Source organism: Sabethes cyaneus, chromosome 3, assembly GCF_943734655.1.
Source record: "Sabethes cyaneus chromosome 3, idSabCyanKW18_F2, whole genome shotgun sequence".
NCBI lineage: Eukaryota > Metazoa > Arthropoda > Insecta > Diptera > Culicidae > Sabethes > Sabethes cyaneus.
In genome coordinates this window covers 72,785,658-72,801,536 of record NC_071355.1, presented here as the reverse complement: position 1 = coordinate 72,801,536, position 15,879 = coordinate 72,785,658, and the positions used below count along the sequence as shown (strand labels likewise).

At 41.2% G+C, this 15,879-nt stretch overlaps 1 long non-coding RNA gene across 1 annotated transcript in view; it reads right to left on the bottom strand.

Moving 5' to 3' along the window:
* The window catches only part of LOC128742025 (uncharacterized), an 82,715-nt gene extending 68,468 nt beyond the window's left edge, over positions 1–14,247 (bottom strand). Inside the window, exon 1 of the long non-coding RNA XR_008412244.1 lies at positions 13,395–14,247. This is a non-coding gene — a long non-coding RNA (uncharacterized LOC128742025). The remainder of the gene's footprint in view (positions 1–13,394) is intronic.
* Positions 14,248–15,879: the final 1,632 nt, after the last annotated feature.

The following is a 15,879-nucleotide window of genomic DNA, read 5'->3' as shown; positions in this document are numbered from 1 at the left end:
GCCGAAGACCATATCGCGGAGTACCGTTTCGCGGAATACCATTTCGCGGAAAACATTTTCGCGGAAAGTACTATTTCGCGGAAAGTACCAAAACGCCGAAAACCCTTTCGCGGAAAGGACTATTCCGCGGAAAACTGTTTGGCGGAAAGAACCATTTCGCGGAAAACCATTTGGCGGAAAATATTGTTTCGCGGAAAACCATGTTAGTAGCAAACGTTTCCTAGATGATTCAGGGCGAGCCGGCCGCAGGCAACGGCGAGTGTTCGCCGGTAACCCGCCGTCGGAAGCGCCGGCCACTGCGGGGGGGCAGCCCCCCCGCAGAGATCACATCTGTCTAGGTCTATTCGTTTTCCTAGGTCTGCTGACCTCTAGTTAGTTTTCCCTAGTCCTCGCATCGATTTAACTTTCGTTGAATACAGAGCGGCGAAGCCGCTTTTTGCGGCTTCCAAACTGAATGAGCGGTGGTTCTCCGCCAAATAGTACTTTCGGCGAAAATTTTTTCCGCGAAATAGTAATTTCCGCAAAAATGTTTTCCGCGAAATGGTACTTTACGCGAAAATGTTTTCCGCGAAATGGTTTTCCGCGAAACAGTATATTCCGCGTTATGGTCATCCGCGAATTGGTTTTCCACGAAATGGTATTCGGCGAAATGTTATACAATCATGTGGAAGATTTACCGAACATTCGGCTGCTTTATTTAAGTGTGCATTATCAAACGCGCCTTCAATATCCAAAAAAGTTCCTAAGCAAGATTAATTTCATGAAAAAGCAACCCCAATTGTATTTACGCCATCATGCAATGAGGTGGTAGACTTGCCACTTTGATAAGCATGTTGTGCTGAATGAAAAGGAATTTCTACTAAGCTCGCGGATGTGGTGCTCAACAATCCGCTCAAGTGATTTAATAGCGAATTTGTTTATTCAATCCGGATTGGAACTGGATGAATTTTTTGTGTTCATTTGCTCCTATCTGACAGATAAAATTCGTCCAGTTCCAACCCGGATTGAATAAACAAATTCTGCTATAAGCAAGTCGTTAGTCTGATTGGTTTAAAACTTTTGGCTTGCTCGTATGTCGCTCGTCCACCTTTTTTAGGAATAAACTTAATGGTTATTTCACGCTTGAGTTGGGATGTAACCAATAGCAATACCACACATAAACATTTTTTCAGAATGTTTGAAGTATTTGAATCCTTTCTGCAAGAGAATAGAGTATCTGTTGCAGGAGATTTGTATGGACAGAAGCTGTTCACAGCCCACTCAATCCCTTCAGATGTGACAAGTCTCCAAGCGAAAGCCCATGAGTCTAAATCACCTAAACCATTTCTGGATCGTTTCGAACCTCAGGTTCTACACAGCCTGGAGTGACTATAAAAAAGACAATCTAGGATTTTATTGTCGTTGGTACAGCGTTCGCCGTTCGAATTTCGAATGTTATTAACCTGATAATCCTTCGAATTTGACAGCATTTTATTAACCCGACTTGTCTCGCCGAAACTGGAAACGTTGCTGCAGAACCTGTGCCAGCTCGTGCCTGCAGAATAGCGTAGACCTTTTGCATAGACATTCTGGACCTACTTGAAAGTGTCCACGCCATCTCTACAACATCTATTCTAGGCTCTCCTGCGTCACTTCTTTAGATTCGCGAGATGAGAGTTCCTCTAGTCATCTTAATAGTTTATAGCTACCTCATATAGCTTTCGCAAAGCTGTATTGACATTTACAACCACATACATATCGATTAATGACTCAATCGTCGGTTCGAATCCTTGAAATTTCGTCGCGAGTTCTTCTCAAAGAGTTCCTAGTCGGAAAATCTCGAATTGCGGAGAGTTGCAGCATTCAAGGAGACGCTCAAATGATCAAAACATGTGAAGCAATGATCAGATATTGATGCCTCATTTGAAACGTGCCATTGTGTCAGCTCATGACTGATTCTGTTGGAGGTGGAGCAGAGATAACACTTCCTCTCTTGACCAAACTCGTGACTTTAGTCATGACCTTGAAATGCGGTCAGGCATATATAAATATTTTTTTTTTTGAAACGATGATTCTACAATTGATGAAGGGACGGTAAGGGAAAGTATGAAGAAGGATTTTTTTTTCTGGGAATGAAGGGGAAGGGTGGAAAGGAAAGGGGGGGGGGGGTAATAGGTAGCTATGCTTAACAAGTTGTCGTTGTGACTCCTATCTTTTGTCCAATGCTGGAAGCTGCAATGATTACAGCTTGGTTCGACCCATGCAGCTTCCAGCATTGGACAAAAGATAGGAGTCACAACGACAACTTGTTAAGCATAGCTACCTATTACCCCCCCCCCTTCCTTTCCACCCTTCCCCTTCATTCCCAGAAAAAAAAATCCTTCTTCATACTTTCCCTTACCGTCCCTTCATCAATTGTAGAATCATCGTTTCAAAAAAAAAAACTTCCTCTCTACCAGCTCGTATAAAAGTTATACGATTACCAATGTAGAATATTCTCAGATTGGTACTACTTTCCATCAAATCAGAGCCCCTCAGATTGATATCCGAGCTGCGAGCTACACCAAATGATGTGATGGGCACTGGCATCACTGCCTACAATGAGCGGAAGTCCATTAGATTATCTCACCACATTTCTGAAATCGTCGCTTGGAGACGGTTCTTTATGTGATAAGTATGTAGGACAGTAGACGTAGCGCCTGTGGACATCATCCACGACGAGATCTTTTGTGACTGCACAAATACCTCGAGTAGTCAACTCAGAGATGAGGCATGCATCTGTGCCAATGCGATGATGACAGAGCCATTAAAAAGTTTTTCATATAAATACAAATTAGCTGCCCGCTTGTGTTTAAGATTTATTCGGGCAACTCTAACTATTTGGCTAACGGAGTATATGCAAAACCAATCACCAACACAAAATGAACAGAAAATTGTAAGCGAAGTCAACAATGTTGACCAGAAAACTCTTGATGTAATCTCCAAAAAAATTGGAAATGGGACAGAACTTCTATGTTGTTCCCAAGTGATGCAAGGGGCAACAAAGTTCGACCGTACCAGAGCCCCACATGGCACAGTAGGGAAAAGATTCCCTAAGCACTCCGTTTGAGACTGGCATGTTTTTACTCCTTCAGGCTTAAGGCTACAAACAGACAGTTCCGTAGAATTTTTTCCGAAATCCAAGTGATATTGCACTAGTTCTCGAGCTTTTTCAGCACTGAGCACGCTAGCAAACAGTCCTAGCCGATGAGACAATTTGAAGCTCACAAGATGCCTAGTAAGCGTGATACTTCAATCCGCATTATCTGTAGCTACTGTTTGATCTATCGTTTCATTTTTAAAAGATCCATAACTTCGGAACTTGTCGGCCGTGAAAAGCTTCGAACAAAGCAGAGTTTTGCGAATGTTTGAATCAAGTTCGGAATAGGTACTGTTCGTGAAATAAGAAAAAAATTTGCTTAAAAACACGGTTGCTCGTGGTGTCTCATAACACTGGAATGTGTCATTTAACAAGTCTGTTCTCAACTCCAGGCAATTTGTGATCCCCGTGGGTCTATGGTTAGCGTTAGCGGTCGGCTAAGATTCCCGGTAGCAGCAGAATCGGGTTGAATTCCCGTTCAGGTCCAGGATTTTTTTTCGCTTAGACAGTTTTCTTGAAAAATACTAGAGTAATGATTATCGTTTGGCTTTTATATTACAATTTGACAAACGCGCCCCAAATGAACCACTTTTGAATTTCTCTCAACTATTAATCATTGGTTGATCGACGATATTGTTTTTGTTTTCTCTCCTCATGAAACACTCACGATCATTTCTTCGAATCTGTTCGAATCGAGGCTAAATAATGAGTAAGGTTCCCCGTGCACATGAAAAACCGCACAAGTTCATGATGAAAGCAAGAGTCTGGTTTGTCAATCTCCACTTCCAAGGCCGCATGGGAGTTCCCCTGTCACCGGCATTGCAGTCGCAAAGCTGAATCTAGCTGATGATGTGATAAAAACCGAGTTGTGGATTAGCAAGTCTTAATTAAACAAACAAGCACCAACTCATTTAGCACATGACGAACGCACCAATACATTGACAGAGATAATTACGATTGCTTTTGCTGGCACCTAGCAGCTAGCACCAGCCGGCTGACACATCACCATCTCTCTTTGTACATATAGACGGATGCGATCGATCGTGTCATTGATGATTATGACCTGTGAAATGAGCAACAGCCCGGAAGCGATTGAGCAAGAAGCGACCATCGAAGCTGCCACCACCGTGATTGTGCTGATTTGGCTTCATTTTTACTGCCTGTGCCTACCGTGATATCAAGGATGATCGACGACAAGATCAAGTCCCGACTTAATGGAAAACGTTCATCTCGATTTGATCCATTTGATCCCTCCAGACGGCTGGTATAATACACTCGCTGTTAATGCCATACAGCCAATCGATGTGTTCGAAAAAATAACAAACCATAAAATACTAATCTCCCGATTGGGGTCTCCTTGCCGATCTACTCAAGAGGAGATTGAATTTCAACACCGGGAACTGTGATCTGATGTCGAATGAACGCTGACCAAAATTTTAAAACGCTGCTAGCGTGGTCGAACTACATAGCTGTTTAGCTTAGCAGAAGTTTACAGTTAAATTGGATCATTGTCCGGTCTACGGTTGAAATACGATGCAAGAGTGCGTGTGAGCGACAAGCTACGTTGCACCCTACCGACGGACGACGGGATCCCCTTGGGAGCAGTTCATCTTCCTTCGTTAAACACCATCTAGCAGCGCATCTGTCTGCATATTGATCATGGTGGTAATTTTAGATCAACAGAATACGTTTCGGGCCCAACCGTATCGTCAAATGGTTCATTTGATGATTTCAAAGAGCTGGGTTAGGTCACCACTGCTTTGCAGTGAAGTTTTTTTATTCGCTGAAGTTTCATTATCATTATTAAATTTAATGCTGGTGTACTCAATAAATGCACACAATTCAAGAAAAAAAATTCCTCGCTTTGCATCTCTATTGTGCGTTGAAAATCTCTACGTTTTCATTAACCACAACCTACATTAAATCGAATTAATGGACGCACACTTAAAAGAGCACACAAAAGCATAAACTCTTGAGATCAACAGTCAAAACCTGCGTACACAATGCATCAAATAATTTCAAAATAATGCTCCAGTATAAAAGCAACATAAAAGCGGTATCAAATTAGCATTGCAATAGACCGCGTGAATGAGCGCCTCTTTGATAAGATGGCATTAAGTTGAATGGAAAACTTTAATGTGATTCAACTATACTTAAAAGGTGCATATTTAATGCATAATCTAAGAATAGATGAGGAATGTTGCGGTAGCTTTATGTTGTAATAAATAATTGGCATTAACAATATAATTGATGTTATAAAGCAGAAAGGAACTAAAAATGGGTCCACCTCAGGCCGACGCGTGAATCTCTCAGATCGAGTGAGCTCGATGGTAGTGATGATCTTGAGGTTCGATCAAAGAAGCACTCCCGAATACATCCAGCTAAAACCTGGATGGGACCAAGTTACATCTGTGGGGATGGGATCGAATGGCGGTGTGGGACACGACGGTCGACAGACTCGTTAGTCATCTGTCGCATGGAACTGGAACCGGATAGCGACTGTCGAAAACAGTGTCAACCTAACGACATAACGTCGTTGGTGGGTAACATTTGTTCCTCGTAGAATATGGAACATAATGAATTTTCCACATGACAAGTGACAGTTTAATTAACCGTTTCCGATCTCACTTACTGTTGTTGCTTGAATTGTGTCAAAAAGTTGTATTTTTCATTTGATTCATCAATTTGCAGTACTAGAGGAATGCACATAACGCGCAGGTCGAATATTCCAAAAAAAATTATGCTTTCACTTAAGTCCCAGATAACCGATTTCACGGCAATTTGTTTAGAGAGTGTATTATTTGGGTTTATTCTGATCCTTTATGGACGTTTATGCAGGTGTCTTTCTTAAAAAATTTGATCTTTTACCTTTTATCAATAGAACGGCAAATAAAATTAACGGTTGGATAATGATTAACTTTTCTTGTAACTGGGCGTTCAAAATTGACGTGAGCAGAGATAAAATCGAGGGAATGTTAAGGTCAAACCATATTTAATTGATGCTGTTTTCGTTTTGTGTGTCAACCTGATCAAATATCGATTGTTTTAGTGTTTTAACCATTTTTCATTCCATTTAATTTAATTTAATTTAATTTATCACTTATTTTCTACAATTTTTCAATCAAACTTCACCCATCCTGTCCATCCTCAGTAAAATTGATTCAATCAGAAATGTCATACAGCTTTTTATAAGTTTGTATAGTGTACTCCATGGAAGCAAACTGAGTCCATTATTGTTTTTTTTTTTATTTTTCAAGGACGTCTGCTTTATTATCTCGGCTGGCTGTAAACTCATATATGCTGATACTCTGGTCTGCATTAAACTGTAATTTTTGTTCAAGAAACCAAAAAACGTGACACAATATTTTATGACGTTAACTTGCATACCATTTGTCGACTAACATTTGAAAGGGGCGGATAAGCCAACTGTCAAACAGAACGAGTGAGAGTTCATTTTCCTATGCTGCTCCAGCAAAAAATAACTCTTACTCGTTCTGTTTGACAGTTGGCTTATCCGCCCCTTTCAAATGTTGGTCGACATTTTATATACGCCACCGTTAAAAATCTTCATCCTGAAGAGCACAGCTTATCTTAGAGGAGTTTAGACGGCAGTATAGCTTGCTAACGGATAGAACAAACATCTAAGGCACCAGCGGCAGGCCAGATGGTATTTCGAAATTAGGCGAGTTTATACCATTGGGACTTGAATTCACAGTGTTAGTGAAAAAACGAATTCGTTAAGATGTGAAAATGTCAATTTGCCTTGAGCAGAGTTGCAAAAGGTATGCGAATATTTACGAAAGATTGTATCCCCTAGCCGCCATTTGGCACGCAAAAAGGTGGATAGATAATTTTTTAAAAATCTTTGCGGAACTCGCAATCCCGCAATAACTTTCAATATCGAGTATACTTTTCTCATGTTGAATATTTTCATCACCGTGACCATTTGTATGATCTAGTGTAATAGTGATTGTAATTTTATTATAGCTATGTTGTCAAGATGACACACCACTATCAGAATCGATCGTCATTGCTTGACTAATTGCGTTGGTCCAGCCCGTTGATGCACTTTGGAGGAAGTGCGCTAATGTTCTGGGAGTCGCCCTTCAGGATTGTAATAACCCTCTGTCGCAGAGCTTTTGTCGTTTATTCAGAATTGCCATTGGCGTAAGTGTTCCGAGGCTTCTTTAACTGTGCCGCAGAAGAGACATATCATCTTGAAACATTCCAACATACCTCAAATGATAGCGACGCGGACGACGTCCTATTATAAGACTACTATAAATGGTTAGATCTTTCTTCGATAGCTCCAGAATTTTGTGAGTCACTGAAATGTTTGCAGAAATAAACCGTTTCGTCTCCCTAGCAATGAACGTGTAATACCAATTTTGATTCCACTTTCGTACATTCCCATACTTTCAACTTCATGTTCAAAGCAAAAGCAGGTAAGCCACAGAAGAGCGCAGGTATAACGAATTGAGACGATGAGACGATCCGAGTCCTGCAAGCGTATCAGCGAACAGAACGAACAGAAAAGATTCACGCAGAACCTCGGGTGTTCCTCGTAAAGGAATCGTGTTGAGGAATTTTGCAGAAGATTTGTTCAACATGCCTTGCAAAGACAGCAAACCCAGTTTTACTGGAATAAGAAGCGCCGCCTGGAACAAACGGAGTGCGAGAACATGGAACAGCTGTATCGTTTTTAGGAAACGTGTAAATTCTATAAGAACTTCTACAAGAAAGTTCATATATCCCGCAAAGGCTTGGTGCCGCGAGCCGAAACATGTCGGGATAAAGACGGAGAGATTTCGTCGGATGAATGTGGGGTGATCGAAAGATGGAAGCAGCACTACAATGAGCATATGAATGGCTCGATGATGGAATGTCTAGGCAACAGGAGTAATGACTACAGCAGTACGGCGGATGACAGTGACCCCCACAATAGGTGAAGTGATCGAAACCATTAAGCAGCTCAAGAACAACAAGGGAGCTGGTAAAGATGGCGTCGCTGCTAGCATAAGTTCCGCTGGATGATGGATCCGAATAGGTTGGCTACCTGTCTGGACCGGCTGATAGTCAGGATCTGGGAAACAGAACAGCTACCAGAGAAGTGGAGGGAGGAAGTAATATACCCAAAATACAAGGGCGACAAGTTAGGGTGTGAGAACTATCGAGCGATTGCCTCTCTCAACGCCATCTATAAAGTACTTTTTCAGATCATCTTTCAGCGTCTCTCGGCACTAGGAAGTAGACTCGTAGGAAATTATCAAGCTGGGTTTGTGGACGGGCGATCGACAACGGACTAAATATTTTTTTGAAACGATGATTTCTACAATTGATGAAGGGACGGTAAGGGAAAGTAATGAAGAAGGATTTTTTCGGGAATGAAGGGGAAGGGTGGTAAGGAAGGGGGGGGGGGTAATAGGTAGCTATGGTTAACAAGTTGTCGTTGTGACTCCTATCTTTTGTCCAATGCTGGAAGGTCACAACGACAACTTGTTAACCATAGCTACCTATTACCCCCCCCTTCCTTTCCACTTTTCCCCTTCATTCCCGAAAAAATCCTTCTTCATTACTTTCCCTTACCGTCCCTTCATCAATTGTAGAAATCATCGTTTCAAAAAAAATATTAATATATGCCTGACCGCATTTCAAGGTCATGACTAAAGTCACGAGTTTGGTCAACGGACTAAATCTTTGTGCTGCGACAGATACTTCAAAAGTGTCACGAATATCAAGTCCCTACGCACTGCCTATTTATAGATTTCAAGGCCATTTACGATACTATCGACCGTGAAGTGCTATGGAAAATTATGGACGAAAACGGCTTTTCCGGGAAGCTGACAAAACTGATTAAGGTCACGATGGATGGTGTGCAGTACTGTGTGAGGATATCGGGCGCGTTATCAAGCCCGTTTGAAACATGCAGGGGACTTCGACAAGGCGATGGTATTTTCTGTCGCTTGTTCAACATCTCGCTAGATGGTGTTATGAAACGTGCAGGTTTTAACCTGCGGGGCACGATTTTCAATAAATCTAGCTAATTTCTCTGATTCGCTGACAACATGGACACTGTTGAATGGACGTTCCAGGCGGTCGTTGAGCAGTATACCAAACTGAAACGTGCAGCAGTGAAAGGTGAATACCAACCATGCTGAAACGGGAAGCAGTGTGGTAGTCGACGGGGACGAGTTCGAGGTGGTGGATGAATTGGTATACCTCGGGCCGTTTGACGTCAGATAACAACTGCAGCAGAGAAATACGCAGACGTATTCTTGCCTGAAGTCATGCTTACCACGGAGACGAACTTCACAAGACCTTAAGGTCTGGTATGTTTCACACCGTACCAAATGTAATGTACTATATACAAAACGCTAATAAGACCGGTACTCCTCTACGGACACGAAACGTGGACAATGCATGACGGGGACTTGAATGCATTGGCCGTTTTTGAATGTGAAGATGAAAGATGAACCACGAGCTGGCGTAGCTCTTCGCCGAATCCAGTATCCACAAAGTTGCTAAAGCTGTAAGGGTACAATGAGCGGAACACGTTGTGAGAATGCCAACAAACCCGCAAAAATGGTTTTCACCTTGAATCCGTTTAGTACCAGACGCAGAAGTGCACAGCGTGGTCGATGGTTAGACCTAGTGGAGTATTACCTGAAAAGTGTGGGAGTCACAAGTTTGTTGGCGGAACATTGTTAAAAAGGTGAAATTCTAAAGAACCTTGCACCAGGATAAGTAAGTAAGTAAGCCTTAATACTTAAAAAAAGAATACTTATAGAACCAGACATGGCCTTTACTATGAATTAGGACTTTACTATGAAATTTTCAGGATTCTGGAAGCAGGAATCCTGGTGTTTTGGTAAGGGCATAGTAATTGACATCTATTCCTGGGCCAGTTATTCATGTTCCAACTGAATTGTCCATTTTTTAGCCATCTGTGTAGAAAACATCCAAACTTGTCCACGCATCAAGTCCTTATTAATTTTAAAAGCAGCATACGATGAAATCGATTGAGACCAGCTCTGGCACATAACGCACGAAGACGGTTTTCCGGACAAACTGATGCGACTGACCAGAGCTACATTGAATCGAGTGATGCGTTTCGTGCGCACTTCGGGGACACTCTCGAATTCCTTCGAGACGCAGCGAAGGGTGAAACAAGGTGACGGCTTATTCTGTATGCCGTTAAACATCGCTCTTGACGAGGTGATCCGACGAGCGGGTATCGAAACGAGAGGCACGATTTTCACCAAAAGTAGCCAACTCCTAGACATTTCAAATGACTTTGATATCATAGCCAGGAACTTTGCGACGGCGGAGGCAACCTACACCAGACTGAAAGCGGAGTCTAGGAGGATTGGGCTAGAATAAATGCATCAAAGACTAAATACATGAAACGCGTGCCTCCCACGGACAGTAACCGTTGACGACGATGATCGCTGGTGACCGCGAACATCCGCACTAGAAAGGTGATCCAGCGGCGCATTCGTCACGGAAATTCGCAAAACGCTACGATCAAGAAGCATACACCACCGTATGAAGCTGACAATATACAAAACCCTTATTAGACCGGTAGTTATTTATAGACTTGAAGTCGTGACACTGCTGACGGAGGACCTTCGAGCGCTTGCTGTGTTCGAGCGGAAGGTATTGCAGATCATATTTGGGAGTAAAAGCGAAAGCGGAGAGTGGCAGAGGCGTATGAATTGCGAGCCAAATACACTGCTTGGAGAGATTCCCATCGTACATCTGGCGAAAGCCGGTAGGCTACGGTAGGCCAGACACGTTGTATGGATCCTGGCAAAAGTAGTTCTTTTCAACAACCCCACCGGCAGCAGGAACAGGGGGATTCAACGTGCAAAATGGCTCGACCAGGTCGCCAGGTGATTGGAGACTTCTCAGACGACTTGGAAATTGGCGACGAGTGGCCCAAGATCGAGTTGAATGGAGACGACTGCTAAAACAGCACGAACCACCATGGCCCTAGGTTGCTGACGACGACGAATGGTAAACAGTGGCTTTTATGGTACCATGTTAAATGCCGCAACGAAGCTGATTTTCGTAACCACATATCTTTATTATATTTATTCTTTTAATATGGAGAGAATAAAGAATATTTTACTTTAAATATTATCTTTCCAAGGCGTATAGGAGAAAACTGTCTAGGATGTTTATTTAACCTCCAATTATCTAGTACGCTTACAGATAATCGAACAATTTTAAACTATATTTTCCAAGATTATCTTATTATGCTACATCTAAATATTATTACCGTAAAACAGGGTAACATTGATCTTTGGTGGTAACATTGATCAGTTCTGGCAGAAGTTGTTTATTTCACTTATATATGCGAATGGTCCATTTGATCAATGCTATCCCCGTTTTACGGTACAATAAAATCGAACAAACAAATCGACGGACAAATACCGATAGACTTGCTTATTGTACAACAAATAATTTGAGCATTGGTCAACCTCTACTTTGCAGATCTGTTTCTACAGCCCACTTTTCAAAACCAGTATCAAACGATGCAGCCTACTAAGCGGATAAGAAAAACGATTGAAAAGTACTGAGCTAATAAATGAATTGAACATTTTATAAGATTGAATAAGCAACATGTTCAAAACGTTCGAAAGCATGGCGCAAGAAGATAAATTTCCTCGTTGATAGAAGAGAAAGAAAACGAAAAAAAAACGTTCACAACGTTTGATTGAAAACGAGGAAGCAAAATCATCAAGTGATTGCCGAATATACTGCCCCCAATTGGGGTTAGAGACGCGAACGCTTTTTCGTAAACGGACAAATGGTCTGGCCGCTCAAACGACGTCAAGACCTCTCGCCTCTACTCCTCTACTTAACGATGACCATAAACCGATAATAGGTGAGTGAACAACAACAACGGCAACGAAAACCCTATCGTCTAATCTTTTTCTGGTCATTTAAACAGCTGAAAAAGAAAAGCAAATAATATTCGTTCATGATTTCATCAGCAAAGGTGGGAGTGCTTTGATAACCTTATGCAAGGAAGAGGGTGTTTCTTAGATTGCTCACTTCTGGTCTTTAGAAGAAGGAGGTAAAGAAAACAAAACCTAGAGTTTGTTCAACAAGAGTGTGTGTCTTCGATTATGCGAGTGTTTCCTCCGCATTTCAAAGAATTATTTTAGAAGAAGTTTCAAGCACCACAGACTGTTTTATATTGCTCAAATTTGAAACTAAAGCATTCTTGGTTTTGTTGACATAGTTTGATTGCTAATTTCTGACTTTGGTTTTACAAGCTATATAATGATATCGTTTCGCAACCTTCTACAACACAATCCTGTACAAATAACTTTCGAATAAAGTAAGAGACACGCTCTGGTTCAACAGGCTGTACCCATTCATACAAAAAAACATCTTCATAGTTGGTTTGCTACCCTATTTCTTCCAAGGAAGACAAAAAAAGCTGCAGACTGTGAACAGCACGAGAGTCGAACGAAACCGTTATTCTTGACCAAACGCCAAATGAATAACAAGTTTCAGGTCAGAAAGCCCAAGATCCCGGCATCCCGCGGACCGATCAATTGTAGTGTAATAAGCAGGAAAAGGTAAATGTCTCTCCCCGTATCTCGTTGCGAGCTTGATGCTGAATAGCAGCTCCACTTCTATGTACTAGAGCTTGAACAAACAACCGTTGCCTATATGTACGTTGTACGTACATTTGCTCAAAACATTCAATCATACCCATCAGCTTCTATGGCACACCTTCGTAAGTAACTGAAATACTTAGGGTTGGATTTTTTAAAAGCAGTTTCTATATTCAACCGGTGTTAGCTGTTAATTCTCTTTAAGAAATACTGAGCTTAGATTTAAAATGATAAAATGTATTGATTTCTAAGAAGAACCGAATCGTCCCCTATCGACCTCCCCAATGTGCCGCATGGTAGCAGTCACAGCCCTATGCTATTTAAGCAAAATTAGCCTCCTTAATTTTCCCATGATTTACCTGTCAAACAAGCGCTTCTCAACCTATGTGTTATATATAAAAATGATTCTTGGGTTACCACTCAATGATGGCCAAACCAAGTTTTATTTCATCGAATATAAATTCTATCAGTAGAAGTGGTATAACATAAACAATGAACTCCTATGTACGGTTATCAGCAGTCAAATAACTTCTTTTTAAGATGTGTAAATTTCTATCTCAAATGTGTATCACTCCGACCGACAGACTCCGAGATTTTCCTTATAATAAAAAATGAGCGAAAGCAATGACCTTAATATTACTTACCAAGTGGAATCTCTTGAAGTTACCTTGAAGTTATGAGAACCGCTTTCAAATCCACACTAGATATGCCAACTGATATGCAGGGCAGGTATCATAAAAACAGAACAACTTTTCTTAGCACTTAGAACCTAAGACCATAGATCGTCAGACCAAGACACTTTCGATACACAAAAACATCTCTGTTACCTCCTCGGAATCTCCAATTAACTGCACACACTCTTGCCGCCGCGGCTACAGCCGTTTAAATTATGCAAATTTATTTGACGATTTGAATATTCATAGAAATCACTTCGTCGCGGCATGTGAACTGAGCATCACCCACACAGGATTCACACACCATTCATTGGCACATAGGTATATCCTCCGCGGGCCAACCGGTACGCTGCTTCACACTACTAGCCTCTAGCAAACCGATGAAGATCGGCAATTTTAAAGGGCACTATACCTATGTGTTCGATCTTCGATCACTTGAAGTGATCGCTCGCTGGTCTTCTTCTCACTCGAAAAACATCACAGGAAACCTGACCGAAAATCGATTTCGTTCGTTCACTTTCTCTCGACCGATCAGCAAACCAATCGTCAACATCAGCGACCAGTTTTTGTTTGCGTTGGCCGTGCAGTGCTTTTGTTGTGGTCTTATCTGCTTTTCAGAACACAATTGCGCTCGGTTCGGGGAAGGTAAAAAACCGGAAACCACCGATGAAGATCGATGAGTCGGTCGTAAACGAATCAACGATGAATAATAAGGCTTGTAAGTTGTAAAAAAAAACACAGTGAAACTAGTTCTAATTTATGCTGGTTTGCCAGCAACAAGCAAAAACCAGTTGAACGTTGAAACTCCACCAGCGACACAACATCCAACCGAACTCTACGAAGGAAACCACACGAATGAAATGAAACAGAAACAGATCCAAAAAAATAGAGTGGGCTCCCCCACGGCCGCGAGTCGTGAGTGTATGTGAAGTGCGGGAAAGGGAGTTTTTATTGTTAGCATTATGGTCTTGGTTTGGTTCCTGTACAGCCAAACGGTTTGCGGCAACGGAGTTTAATCAAAGCGTCGAACAAGTAAGCAGTCTGTGTCAATAAAGTGTTTTTGAATCAAGAGCGAGCGAAGAGCAGTGAGATTCTTTTTTGCTCGCCGTATAAATATTGCGACTTGAGATGCCAGAAATCTTGGAATATAAATTTGTGAATTCACAAAGATGGTTGTTAAAGAACAATAAGGTTTAAGTAGCACAAAATATCGAAAAGTTTATACTTCGCTAATGAAACTTTACCGAAAATCTAGCGAATATACGAAAAACTGATTAAAATTTATTGGAATTCAATTTAAATTTTCAATTCAAACCAATATTTTTATTTGGCGCTCCTGATGGATCAGTAAAAGACACGGTAAAAGACTTGGTAAAAGTTGAAGCTGCATGAATGTGGCTGCGTACCACCGTTTTGCGGATTTTAAGTACCATTCATACAAAGTTTAAATGTGTCTGCTTATCACCGCAGAGCTATGTTTTATTCTAAATTTCTTCACCTGTCAAATATTTGTAGATTTTCAGTTAGCCTTGAAGTGTGATTTAATCAGAAATTGCCTTAAATGTTAGGCATCATGAGATCAATGAAATTCAATACTAAATTAAAACCCACGACCTAGCTCACGACTTTACCGTTTTTGTTTTTGCTTAGGTCCAACGTAGGTTCACCCATGTTCCAATCAAACGACTGTCAAAACATTTGGTTTTCATTCAGATTGAATCTAGTTTCGCTCTGAGTTGCGCTTTTTAGACAACAGGTTCGGTCTAGTTATTTTCACAGTTTCAACCCCGCTATAAGCAATGCATTGACAACCCGAAAACGTTGGTTTTTTCTCCCGAAAATGTTTGTTTATTCAGTGGTCCGATTGGAGCTAACCCAGGTTAAAAAATAAAAACGCTATTAAATATACGAGGCTAGCTCATTAAGGTGCGTTTAGATTGGCAACTTGTGTGCAACTTTTTCCAAACTGTTACCCGATGTGTCTGTGTGGCATAGACTGATCAAACCGAGAAAAAAATCTGAGAATTATTGCTACATTTGTCCCTATTTAGACTATCCAGATTTACACGATTATCACAGTCGAATCTCGCACACGATTTCGCTCAAAGAAAATGAAGTGAAAAAGAAGGGGAAGAAGGAAAAAGAAGTCCTACTCATTAGTAGATCAAACTAAAAGCCACTCTAGTGTCAGATTAACAGTGCAAAATGCGGTACGTTGCATTAAATGATTATCACAGTAGTCTAAATAGTCATAAAAGGGGCAATAAATCCCAATAGTCGACAAACATACAATAAATATATTTGGGTGATATGCCCAAGTAACCATAAGCATTAACTTAAAACCGTATATTGGAAATAAATCAGCATACTTAGTGCCAAACTACCGTATATCAGCAATCTTATTGCCTATGAAACTTATATTAACATTGTTAATGCCTAGAGGCATTAACGAAAA